Source organism: Ovis aries, chromosome X (assembly GCF_016772045.2).
Source record: "Ovis aries strain OAR_USU_Benz2616 breed Rambouillet chromosome X, ARS-UI_Ramb_v3.0, whole genome shotgun sequence".
Classification (NCBI taxonomy): Eukaryota; Metazoa; Chordata; class Mammalia; order Artiodactyla; family Bovidae; genus Ovis; species Ovis aries.
The window spans coordinates 14,581,943-14,596,164 of NC_056080.1; the positions used below are offsets into that span (position 1 = coordinate 14,581,943).

At 41.9% G+C, this 14,222-nt stretch overlaps 1 long non-coding RNA gene across 1 annotated transcript; it reads left to right on the forward strand.

Annotated features, from left to right (window-relative positions):
* The first annotated feature begins 189 nt into the window (after positions 1 to 189).
* Positions 190 to 9,305, forward strand: LOC132658775 (uncharacterized). Its single transcript, XR_009598786.1, has 2 exons — positions 190 to 6,289; positions 8,363 to 9,305. It is a non-coding gene; the product is annotated as an uncharacterized LOC132658775 (long non-coding RNA).
* The last annotated feature ends 4,917 nt before the right edge of the window (positions 9,306 to 14,222 follow it).

Genomic DNA, 14,222 nt, shown 5'->3' on the forward strand with positions numbered 1-14,222 from the left:
TCGAAAGGGAGTGGTGGTTGTGAAAAGGATGAAGCCATAGGTCAGAAAGTGGGCAGATATACTAACCTGGAGATCAGTGGAGTCCTGTGTGAGAAGTAGAGCCCTAAGGTAGAAGCCAGGCACATATACTAACATGGGGAGGGCGGGAGGGTCTTGAGTGAGGAGGAGCGGGTAGGTGAGAGACTGGGCAAGGATACTTAACTTGGAGGCAAGAGGAGGTCCTGAGTTCGGATGATCACTTGGAAGCAAGTAGAGGTCCTGAGTGAGCAGTAGCACAGTTAGTTAGAAACTAGGCACTTATACTCACTGGAATGGTGTGAAGGGCCCTGAGTGAGGAGGAGTGCAGAGTTCAAATCTGGGAAGAGATCCTCACGTGGAGAGAAAGGAAATCCTGAGTGAGCAGAAGACAGTAAGTCAGAAATCATGTAGAACTACTACATTCTACAGGTGAGTAGTTCCTGACTGAGAAGGAGGAAGTCAGTCAGAAACTAAGGGGAGGATCTCCTTGGAGGGGAGTGGGTGTTGTAGTGAGGACAGGCCATAGGTCAGAAAGTGTGCAGCTGTACTCACATGGAGGAAAGTGGAGGTGCTGTGGAGCACAATAAGTTGAAAGCTACGAAGAAATACTAACGCAGAGAGGACTGAAGGGTCTTGAGAAAGGAGTTGCACATAGGTAAGAAACTGGGCAGGGATACTCACTCGGAGACGAGAGGAGGTGCTGAGGGAAGAGGGTCACATAGGTGAGACACTGAGCAGAGACATCACTTGGAGAATAGAGGAGGTCCTGGGTCAGGAGGATCACATAGGACAGAAAATGGGCAGAGAGACTGACTTTGAAAGAAGTGCTGCTCTTGAGACAGGAGTTGCGCAGTCAATTAGAAACTAAGCAGAGATACTCGCTTGAGAGGAGGGAAGGGTCCTGAGTGAGGAAGAGGGTTAGTTCAAAACTGGAAAGAGATGTTCACTTGGAGACAAGTGGAGAACCTGAGTGAGCAGGAGCACAGTAATTCAGAAACTAGGCTGATACAAAACTCGACAGGTGTGTAGTTCCTGATTGGGAAGGAAGGCAGAAACTAGGAAGAGGTTCTCACTTGGAAAGGAGTGGATTTTGTGAGAAAGGATCAAGCCATGGGTCAGAACGTGGGCAGATATACTCACTTGGAGAGCAGTGGAGGTCCTGTGTGACTAGTTGTGCACTACGTTGGAAGCTAGGCACAGATACTAACATGGGGAGGACTGGAGGGTCTTGAGTGAGGAGGAGGGCATAGTTGAGATCACAGGAAGAGATACTCACTTGGAGAAGGTGAGGGTTCCTGATGAGGAGAAGCACTGTGAGACAAAAGCTATGCAGAGATAGTCCTTGGTGTGGAGTGGAGTTCCTGTGTGAGGAGGATGACAGTAAGTCAGAAGGTGGGAAGGGGTACTGACTTGGAAAGCAGCATGGGGTCCTGAGCTTGGAGGAGCACCGTAAGTCAGAAACTGGAGAATACTGTGAATCATGTATGTGACTCTCTGAGTTCCCTGGACTTGGGTGGCTTTCTCCTTTCCCATGCTAGGGAATTTTTCAGCAGTATCTGTTCAAATAACTTCCAGGCTCTTTCTTTCTCTTATCCTCCTGGTTCTCTCTCCTATCCTTCTGGGAGCTCTGTAATGCAAGTGTTGGTGAATTTTATGTTGTCCCAAAGACTGTCCTCATTCCTTTTCATTCTTTTTTCTTCATTCTGTTCTGCAACAGTGAATTCTACCACTCTGCCTTCCTCATTTGAGCTTCAACATGACAGCAGCCTTAGCAGACAACTACACTGCAACCTGTGGCCACTGCTGAGTTTTCCAAATTTGCTGGCATACTGAGTGCATCATATTTTAGGATTTGAAATAACAACTAGAATTCCATCACCTCCACTAGCTTTGTTTTTAGTGATGCAATGGCCACAGGACTGGAAAAGGTCTGTTTTCATTCCAATCCCAAAGAAAGGTAATGCCAGAGAATGCTTAAACTACCACACAATTGCACTCACCTCACACACTAGCAAAGTAATGCTCAAAATTCTCCATGCCAGGCTTCAACAGTATATAAACTTCCAGATGTTCAAGCTGGATTTAGAAAAGGCAGAGAAACCAGAGATCAAATTGCCAACATCCACTGGATCATCAAAAAGCAAGAGAGTTCCAGAAAAACATCTACTTCTGCTTTATTGACTATGCCAAAGCCTTTGACTGTGTGGATCACAACAAACTGTGGAAAATTCTTCAAGAGATGGGAATACCAGACCACCTGACCTGCCTCCTGAGAAATCTGTATGCAGGTCAGGAAGCAACAGTTAGAACTAGACATGGAACAAGCTGTTCCAAATTGGGAAAGGAAGACATCAAGGCTGTATCTTGTCACCCTGCTTATTTAACTTATATGCAGAGTACATCATGAGAAATGTTGGGCTGGATGAAGCACAAGCTGGAATCAAGACTGCCAGGAGAAAGAGCAAGAACCTCAGATATGCAGATGACACCACCCTTATGGCAGAAAGTGAAGAACTAAAGAGCCTCTTGATGAAACTGAAAGAGGACAGTGAAGAAGTTGGCTTAAAACTCAACATTCAGAAAACTAAATCATAGCATCTGGTCCCACCACTGGGGAAAGAATGGAAACAGTGACAGACTTTGGGCTCCAGAATCACTGCAGATGGTAAGTGCAGCCATGAAATTAAAAGACGCTTACTCCTTGGAAGAAAAGCTATGACCAACCCAGACAGCATATTCAAAAGCAGAGACGTTACTTTGCCAACAAAGGTCCGTCTAAGTCAAGGCATAGGTTTTCCAGTAGTCATGTGTGGTTGTGAGAGTTGGACTATAAAGAAAGCTGAGTGCTGAAGAATTGATGCTTTTGAGCTGTGGTGTTGGAGACGACTCTTGAGAGTCTCTTGGACTGCAGGGTGATCCAACCAGTCCATCCTAAAGGAAATCAGTCCTGAATGTTCATTCGAAGGACTGATGCTAAAGCTGAAACTCCAATACTTTAGCTACCTCATGCAAAAAACTGACTCATTGGAAAAGACTCTGATGCTGGGAAAGATTGAAAGTGGGAGGAGAAGGGGACGACAGAGGATGAGATGGTTGGATGGCATCACCGACTCGATGGACGAGTTTGAGTAAGCTCTGGAAGTTGGTGGTGGACAGGGAAACCTGGCGTGCTGTAGTCCATGGGGTCACAAAGAGTTGAACACGACTGAGCTGAACTGTACTGAACACTGCAACCTGGTGAATAAGTCTGAATCAGAGCCCCTCTGCTAAACCATATCTGGATTTCTGATTCACAGAAACTGAATTGGAAACAAGATGGCAGACTACAAGGACGGTGAACTTACCTCTTCTCATGAGCACACCAAAATCACAAGGAACTGTTGAACAGCTATGAGTAAAAAAAGACTGGAACATTGCAAAAAAGATATTCTATCTCTCAATATATAAAGAAGAAACTACAATGAGATGGTAAGAGGGGCACACTTGCAATATAATCAAATCCCATACCATCTGGGTGGGTGACCCACAAACTGGAGAATAATTATGTTAAGTATGTTCTTCCACAGGAGTGAGAGTTCTAAGCCCCATGTCAGGCTCCCAGCCTAGGGAGCCAGGCTTGGGAAGAGAAGCCCCCAGAGCACTTGGTTTTGAAGGCCAGTAGGACTTAAGTGCATGAACTGCACGTGACTGGGGGAAACAGACTTCACTCTTAGAGGGCACATTCAAGGTCTCACACTCATTGGGACAGAGGGCAAAAGCAGTGACTTCAAAGAAGCCTGGGCTAGACCTATCTGCTGGTCTCATGGGGTTTCCTAGGGAGGGAGGTGGTGGCTGTGGCCTTCCTTGGAGACATGGACGCTGGTGGCGGAGATACTCATGAGTGTTTATCTATATGAACTCCTGCTGCGGGTGGACCTCTTACTTGGGTCATTAGCACTGAAACATGGCCCCACCCAACAGCCTGTAGGCTCCTATGCTGGGGTGCCCCAGGCCAAACAACTGACAGGGTCTGAACACAGCCCCACCAGTCAACAGAGAAGCTGCCTGAAAACTTCCTAAGCCCACAGCCACCTCTTGACACCTGAGGCCCAGCCTCACCGACCAGGGGGCAGACACCAGAAACAAGTAAACAGCAATCATGGAACCCGTGGAACTAAGTCTGCAAACACAGGTCGAACCTACCCTGGACCAGCTGGGCCCCTGGCCCTTGGGTTACAAGAGGGGTCACACAGAATATCCCCTATAGAGGGCCACATCACCAAAGTCGAGAAATGTCACCTGCCACATATGTAAAAATACAGAAATTTAAACAAAATGAGATGGCAATAGAACATATTCCAGGTAAAGGAACAAAATAGAATCCGGGAAGAACAACTCAGTGAAGTGGAGATAGGGAATCCCCACTTCGAGAAAGAGTTCAGAGTAATGACCATAAAAATGATCCAAGAACTCAGGAAAAGAATGGATGCAGAGAGTGAGAAGTTACAAGTTTCTAACAAAGAATCAGAAATATAAAATAGGGCAACCAGAGTTGAAGAATATGACAACTGAAATGAAAAACACTAGAAGGAATCAACAGCAGGATAAATGAGGCAGAAGAACATCTGCCTCAGATGTTCTGGGTGTGAGTGTGCTAGAAGACAAGGTTGTGGAAATCAGTGCTATGGAACAGAGTAAAATTTTTGATTTGTGAAACCTTACAGGAATATACTGCATCGCTCACATCCCTGGCATAGCAGTCAGCTAGGCTAATGTGAGGAGCCAGGACATGGAAACAACCTAGATGTCCATCAGCAGATGAATGGATAAGAAAGCTGTGGTACATATACACAATGGAGTATTACTCAGCCATTAAAAAGAATTCATTTGAATCAGTTCTGATGAGATGGATGAAACTGGAGCCAATTATACAGAGTGAAGTAAGCCAGAAAGAAAAACACCAATACAGTATACTAACACATATATATGGAATTTAGGAAGATGGCAATGACGACCCTGTATGCAAGACAGGAAAAAAGACACAGAAGTGTATAACGGACTTTTGGACTCAGAGGGAGAGGGAGAGGGTGGGATGATTTGGGAGAATGGCATTCTAACATGTATACTATCATGTAAGAATTGAATCGCCAGTCTATGTCTGACACAGGGTGCAGCATGCTTGGGGCTGGTGCATGGGGATGACCCAGAGAGATGTTGTGGGGAGGGAGGTGGGAGGGGGGTTCATGTATGGGAATGCATGTAAGAATTAAAGATTTTAAAATTTAAAAATAAATAAATTAATTAATTTAAAAAAAATAAAAATAAAATGAGAAATACAGAAAAAAAAAAAAAAAGTAATTGCTGACAAATGTGTGGGAGGCGATAGGGAAATCACCAGAAACAATGAAGTACCCCCAGGCCAGTAACAACAGAGCACAGAAAAGCCAATGGAAAGGCAGTTACTGGAACCCGGATACAGTGAGAGTTGAGTGAAACCTGCCCCGTCTTCCCTTCAGCAGAGGGATGCAGCATATCACGATCCTACAGGACAAAGTGGGAAAACAAATACCTGGAACTGCACTCTCTTCCCCTTCATGCGATCAGCCAGGTCTTCTCATTGGCTGAACCCAAGTGGAAGCCAGAGGCCAGAAAGCATATTCATGTAATCCGTGCAGGCCAGCCTTTGAGTCCTGAAAGGAGAGTAGAAAGGGTGGAGAGTTGGTCTGCCGGAGCAGATGGAGGCCATCTAGGAAACGGTGTGATCTGGAACTTTCTCCTCTATGGATGAACTGTCCTATATCTTTGCCATTTGTTTCATATCTGAGCAATACTAAGAAAACCTTGGTTAGAACAGTGTCCAAAACAAGCCATGTGAACTAAAGTGAAAATTAAAATTCAGCACAGGGGAAGTAAAGCCAGTGGTTTCTCACCTCTCTCCATTTGTTTAGGTTTTAAATTAGACAAGTGTTCTTTCACTACCCTCCTTTGCTCAGAAAGAGTAAAACCTGTCTCACTGGCAATTTTTATTTCACCTTGACACCCTTTTGTAAATAACCTCTCTCATGATTTTTTTTACAGGCCTTGGGCAGATTCACACATTTTGTGCGGCTGCTGATGCTCCCACAGCACTTTTCCCTTCTCTTTCTTACAGCACTCATCATTTTGTATCGTAACTGTTTAACATGTCTGACTCCCTTGCCCCCAAGAAGAAGGATCATGCTTTCTTCGTCTCTACATCCTGGAGTCCCTGGAGTACCTTCCCCTGAGTATACACCCAACGAATACTTGTCAGGTAAATTTAAAATGAAGCAATCTTGCTTCCCACTTTTTCTCTTGAGGGGAAGGACTGTCAGACTGAAAAAGAACACCATCCCTCCTATGCATTCTTAGGAGTGAAGCTCATGGTTTGGGTTTTTTTAACTGTTTTGTGCATGTATCTGAGTGTACTATACAAGCATATGTAAGATTTTTTTTAATTGAATCACCTAGAGCTGAGGTTCATAAGCCTTTTTACCCCCCAGGGGCCAGATAGTAATTACTTTAGGTTTTATGGGCCATGTAGTCTCTGTGATAACCACTCAGCTCCTCCCTGTAACACAAAAATAGTCTTTCACCCATATGTAATGTTTGCATGTGGCTGTGTTCCAGTAAAACAGGCCTTTCTCACAACCTAGTGCCCCAGTGTTAGACTCTAGGATGTGAGCAATGCTGCAATAAGTAACCTTCTCCACATGGCCTTTCTTCCATGTACATGTGTATCTGTGTAGCAATGTTAAGAGGTGGAATTACTGGGGCAAAGAATAAATACATCTGGTACCAACTATTATGTATAAAATAAGCTACAAGCATGTATGCTACAACACAAGAAATATAGCTAATACTTTATATTAACTAGATGAAGTGTAACCTTTAGAAACCATGAATCATTATGTTATACACCTGTTACTTATATAATGTTGTATAGCAACTGTACTTCAATATAAATACATACATACATATGTACATAAATAAATAAATCTCTAAGTTTGCTAGATCTGGCCAAATCTGTATTACTGTTTCAAAGAAAATAACAAAAATAAGTACACATGTGTACTTTCAAACTCAAAACTATTTGTAGCTTTAACTCTCAGAATCACAATAGGAATTAAATCATCAAATACTTATTCTCTATCATGCATGCTTATCCTACACAAAATGGAAAAACCAAAATAATAAGACTCTGTCTCTTCATGTAAAAGTTCTAAAACCTGGTCAATAGAGATCACTCAAAATGACTCTGTGACTGCCATGTTTTTTAATGAATTGGGTAGTTAAAGACTTACCTAATAGAAGATCTACCCCAAACTCATCATGATGGCTGAAGACATCCGTGGCTAAAAGTAGTCATCTGGATCTGGACTAATACAATACTTTATTTTTGCATCTTAAGAATCTCCCATTTTCATGGTTTGCTTATATTAAGGATATACATATAAATTTTTATGTCCCCTACCTTGCTACATATGTAGACTCTGAGTCATCTGTCCTTTTTCCTCAAGTCTTGTTTTTGGGAAATGTTTGATAACTCTTGGCCAACCCAGCAACACAAAATCTGCCTAAAGCATGAAGTAAGGGTGGCGGCGGCGCTGAAGTTGGTGGTGCTGGAGGCAGTTGTGGAGGAGGTGGTGGTGGACGAGGAGGCAGTTGATGGTCGATGCTGGTGGCCACAGTGGAAGTGGTGAAAGAGGAAGAAGAAAGGAATAAACTGAATAATTCTATAGTACTGGACCAGCAACCATAACTAGATTTATAATGAGCATATATTTGTAATATCTAAAAGTATTTTATGAAATATCAAAGGAGGAGGAAAATTAAGGGCAATATAGTTTTAATTATATCACATTATCTTCTTAATCCTGGACGTTCAGTTAAATATGTCTTCCAGTACTTTAATGTCTTTATTAAAAGAACATGGTAACATTATAGGATCTACAGGGAACTTGGTGGCCATATGGATTTTTTTGTTTCATTATAACTCACAACCCAGATGTTTAGACATGTACATGTAGTACTGTTGGTAGAAATTACAGAGTAAGATGGTTAATGCTCAAACCAGAAAATTCAGTTAACTAGACTACTAATCCCTTAACATTTCTGGAATAATCAGTTTACCTACATGTGATGGGTGCTCTCTTTAACATATTGAGTTGAGCTAAACTTACTCTTCTTTTCATTTGTATTTGTCTCCTAGGGCTTCTGTAACAGTACCACAAACAACAGACATTTATTCTCTCATGATTCTGGAACCTAGAATTCCAAAATCATGTCAGCAGGGTCATGCTCCCTCTGAGGGCTCTAGGAATTAATCCTTCCTTGTTTCTTCTAGCCTTTGGTGATTGCCAGCAACCATCCACATTCCTGGGTTTATAGATCCATCACTTTACTCTCTGCCTCTTATCTCATGAAGTTCTCTGCCGGGAGCCAGCACGAGGAGTCCCACCCGTGGAAAAGGTCATGAGGTTAAGGGGTCCGACAGGCAAAGGCTAGTCCAGCCTTAAGGGAGCCTTGCTGGATTTTCTTGAGCATCTACCCCCAAACCCAGAGTCTGCCTGCCATACTGCATTATGCTTTTCGCTTACGCTTCTGACATTAACAGGGGCTGTCCCCCACCACCTTCCTCTAAAAGGAATTCACTTAGAGCTCCAGTCAATAAGTCTCCTGGGAGTAAAAAGAATGTCTTGGCTTAAACCCCTCTGATAGCTTTCTAACTTACCTGACCCTTCTGTCTGGATTTTTACAACTGCGCATGTGAATTGTTTACAGCCTCCCAACCGCGAGGGGCACTGAAAGCTTAAGAACTTCTAGGAAAAATCATTAGAATAGGACTGATTAAGGGTTTCATTTGTTGAGCCAATACTTGCTGCCAAATTTTCATATCTTTTATTTGTTGATATAGTTGAAAAACAAGTAGCAACATAGATCTTTGAGTTAAGTACCTTCTTTGTTATAACCCATTGCACCTTTGTTCTATAGGGATGTAACTTTATTTAGTGCTTTAAGGGTGATGCAGATTAAGGAAAAACACTACAGGGAAGATGAGATTAACATTCATTAAGGAAGAGAGCCATAAAATGTTAACAGGCCTTTTGGCCAGAAGATAATGTAAATCACCTGAGACCCTTTGTATACGGAAAGATTTGCAGAAAGAAAGCCTGGTCTTGATAAGGGTCAGGGCTGCTGACCCTGCATAACTTTGTATTATCCACTGATCTGTATGTACAACCAAAAGTATAAAAAGCTTTCCTGGAAAATAAAGGACAGACCAGTTTCTCGGACCAGTTCTTAGAAAGACTGGTTTCCCCTGTGTGGTCTTTTCTTGTTCTCTTCTTTTCTGGCTGAATTCCCATCTGGAGCGTGGAGGCTCGCCATGTCTACTTACTTGCCCTGGCTTCTAAGACCCACGCGAGCGGGAGCCCAAGCCAGGGCACCCTCTGCTATTCAAGCGGGTGCCGGTGGCCTATGTAGGTGGTGCAAACTCTTTGTCTTGGAGTTTTATTGGTTTTCCACGTAAACCAAGTTATTCAGCATCTTTTTCTCCACTAATTTTCCTACTACACTATTCTTTCCTAATGTCTCTTTATATTTCTAATTAAGTAATTCTTTCCTAAGATCCCAACTCCATCCCCCCTTCGAATTCCCTGGATCCACCAGGGCTGGACCCCAGCAGTTCTCCCTGTGTGTCTCTTGTCTCTGTGTCTCCTCTTCTTGTAAGGACACCAGACATACTGGATTAAGGGCCCACCCTACTCCATTATGACCTCATCTCTACCTATTTCATCTATGTGACCCTACTTCCAAATAATATTACATTCTGAGGTACTGGGTAGTTAGGACTTAAACATATCCCAGAGGGGAACATAATTCAACCCTTAATAGCTTTCCATAAGCAGATACCATAATTTAGTCCCAGTGAAAACCTATCCATCCTTAAACTGAAGGAAAAAAAATTTAATTTCGTGGTCACCTGATGCAAGGCAGGAGAATGTGTTAAAAGTGGGATTGGCTCTGGACTTCCTGCAGCAGCAAACACCTCTCTTGCATTTCCCCCAGTTTAGGGTCAAACTGGGAAACAGCATGCACAATTCCAGGCCTCCTAGGGATGACAATCAGAAGAGGAAAGATCCACTGAGTCCTTAATGGCCACAGTAAGCTTGAGCTCCGTTGACTTAGAGATTACTGTAACATGAGTGCAAACACCCTGATGGTACAGATAGTCTTCATTGTGAAATCAGCACCAAGTAACCAGTTCATTTCTTCTAGGTTAGACTAGCCATCTTCCCAACTCTAAGCAGACCATCTTTTGTTTCAAGAGGTAATTTTTTATCACCTTTGGCAAGTGAATAACATTAGTTTTCAAACACCACCCCCTCATCCTTTCCCTTGTCTGTCACCAAGGTAGTGAAGCAAAGTCTATAAAGCATAGGAAAGAAAAAGAAATGAGAATTAGTTTATCAATTAGATATGCCTTATTAAGACAAAAATTATAAAATTGAGTGAAAAAAAGCAAGTTTATATCATGTGCCTCATATAACACCATCTGTGTCAATATAGAGGAAAAACTACCAAAAACAGTACTAATATCATTTGTGAATATATAGGTACATGATGAAAGTGTAAACACAGAGTAAAAAGTGGTTGTGCCCAACTCTGTGACACCATGGACTGTAGCCCTCCAGGCTCCTCTGTCCCTGGGATTTCCCAGGCAAGAATACTGGAGTGGCTTACCATTCCCTTCTCCAGGGGATCTTCCTGACCCAGGGATTGAACCTGGGTCTCCTGCATTGCAGGCAGTGTCTTTACCATCTGAGCCACGATGGAAGCCTATTGCCAAATCCATGGTGGAGGCTGCCTCTGGGGAAGAAGAGAAGTAAAGACAGAGGAAGGAGAATAGCTTTGGGACAAAGATAACAACACTTCAATTTCATGTGGTACAAAGTAACGGAAAAATATGCAAAATGTATCTGTTGATCCAAACTGGCTGGTATTTGTCACATAATCTGTAATTTCTGAATTTTTAAAAATTTTTCAAAAATACATAAATTAAAAAATAATTGTCAGATAACACACAAGTATAAATGAGCAAGAGATCATTTCCTCCCAGTCCTACATTGTGGTTAATCACCTGAAAGGAATTTTCCCAGCTCTAATGAGGATGATCTCAGCAACATATAGTTCCAGGAGCACTATCTTCCAGTCTAAATTAACTGCACAGAAGCTTACCCTATGAAATGGAAAGAAACACAATTTCATTAAAAGTTTGAATTGAGATGACCACAGCCTACTGTCTCTCACCCTAGACTAGCTGTGGTTCTCACATCAGGGTCCCCTTAAAGGCTTCAATCCCTGGTTAGAGAATTGAAATCCTACATGCTGTGTGATAGAGCCAAAAAACCAAAACCAAAACAAAACGATATGACTATAAATCATTGATAAAGGGAACTGAAGATGAGAAGATATCCCACACTTCTAGACTGGAAAAGAACTGTTAAAATGAGCATTCCACCCAAAGCAACCTACAGATTTAATGAGATCCCTGTCAAATTACCCATGACAGTTTTCACAGAACTAGAATAATCCTAAAATTAATATAGAACCATAAAAGATCCAGAATTGCCAAAGAAAATACTAAAGCCCACACATCTAGAGCCTGCACTCTGCAACAAGAGAAGCCATCATAATGAGAAGGGTGAACCACAATGAAGCATAGCCCCCAATTGCTGCAACTAGAGAAAGCCCATGCACAGCACTGAAGACCTAGTGCAGCCAAAAACACAATTTTTTTTAATGGACAGAAGTTCTAAATAGACTTTTTTCCAAAGAAGATATATAGATAAATCAATAGGCACATGAAAAGATGTTCAGCATTATTAGAGAAATGCAAATCAAAACTACAATGAGGTGTCACCACACACCACTCACAATGGCTATCATTAAAAAGTCTACAAGTAACAAATGCTGGAGAGAGTGGAAGGAAAAGTGAACCCTCCTACACTACTGGTGGGAATATAAATCGGTGCAGCCAGTGTGGAAAACAGTATGGATATTCCCTAAAAAACTAAAATAGGGTTGCCATATGATCTAGCAATCCCACTCTTGGGCATATGTCCATTCAAAGAGACACATGCACCTTAGTGTTCATAGCAGCACTATTTACAAGAGCCAAGACATGGAAACAATGTAAATGTCCGTTGACAGAAAGATAGGGTACATACATAAAAGGGAATGCTACTCAGCCATTAAAAAATGAAACGAATCGCCAGTCCAGGTTCAATGCGTGATACTGGATGCTTGGGGCTGGTGCACTGAGCCAACCCAGAGGGATGGTACGGGGAGGGAGGAGGGAGGGGGGTTCAGGATGGGGAACACGTGTATACCTGTGGCAGATTCATGTTGATGTATGGCAAAACCAATACAATATTGTAATTAACCCCCAATTAAAATAAATTTATATTAAAAAAATAAAAATAAAATAATAATGCCATTTGCAGCAAAATGGATGTACCCAGAGATTATTATACTAAGTGAAAGAGAAAGAGAAAGACAAATGCTGTATGATATCACTTATTTGTGGAATCTAAAATATGATACAAATGAACTTATCTACAAAACAGACTCACAGAGAAAACAAAGTTATGGTTACCAAGAGGAAAGGAGTTGGGACTCTCCTCTTTGGTAAACATAACTTAAGGAGTTTGTGGATAGATTAGGAGTTTGGTATTAGCAGATACACACTACTATATATAAAATAAACAACAAGGTCCTAGTGTATAAGACAGGGAACTGTAGTCAATATCTTGTAATAAAGCATATTGGAAATGAAAAGTATATAACTGAATCACTTTGCTGTTCACCAGAAACTAACACAACATTGTAAACAACTACAATAATTTTTTTTTTAAAAAAAGAAGGCCCAAGCCAATCCTATAGAGTGAAGTCAGAAAGAAAAAACAAACAATCATATATTAGCATATATATATGGAACCTAGAAAGATGGTACTGATGAACCTATTTGCAGGGCAGCAATGGAGACGCAGACACAGAGAACAGACTTATGGACACAGGGAAGGAGAAGGAAGGATGAATTAAAAGAGTAATGTTGAAACATACATATTACCATATGTAAAACAGATAGTCAGTGGGAATTTGCTGTATGATGCAAGAAACCCAAATCCAGTTTTCTGTGAAAACCTAGGGGGGGCGGGGAAGGGGTGGGAGGTGGGAGGGAGGTTCAACAGGGAAGGGACATATTTATATACCTGTGGCTTATTCATGTTATGTATGGCAGAAAATAAGAGAATATTATAAAGCAATTATCCTCCAATTAAAAATAAAAGAAGGCCCAGTGTTGGATTTGTTTGATAAAAATAGAAAATATTTCTAGAGAGATGTGTACAATATGCAGTACACACATAAATTAATGGCTAGTTTCCTGGTCATCTGTTTGGGGAGCAAATAGAGAAAACCTCAGTCTCTTGTCTTGCAGCCTCTAGTCCTAGTTAAAGTTAAGTTAAAGTCAAGTCACTCAGTCGTGTATGACTCTTTGCGACCCCATAGACTGTAGCCTACCAGGCTCCTCTGTCCATGGGATTTTCCAGGCAAGAGTACTGGAGTGGGTTGCCATTTCCTTCTCCAGAGGATCTTCCCGACCCAGGGATCAAACCCAGGTCTCCCACATTGTAGGCAGACGCTTTACCATCTGAACCACCAGGGAAGCCACCTGCAATAACTGCTCCCGCCGGATCACCTAGCATTTACTTTGCACACCTGTGACCCCATGGGGTAGCCTTCCAACTCACTGCTGCCAACTTCTCAGATGTTTACATTTTATATTTTGCTGCTGGTTGGCCAAGATTCCTTATCATTATTCAACTGTGATACACAAACTTTGGTGATGCTCTCTGCAAAGAAACATCTTGCTCTTATAGCTCTAAGAGCCCAGTTTCACAATTCATATTTGAGCAGTTATTTTCACAACCATTGGATGGATAAGCCATCTTCCTAAAGTTATGTTTTAGTTTCTCGTTGCAATCCAAAAATCTTTGAAGATGCATGCATGAAAATCCAGGAGTAAAGTCTAAAAGCTAACAATCATCTGCCTTTAAAATGCTCTTTTCTCAAAGCTAAATAAATGGCTTCCAGTGTTTTCCATGAGGAGCAAAGGCAAAGCAACTGTCAATTGAAGAGTA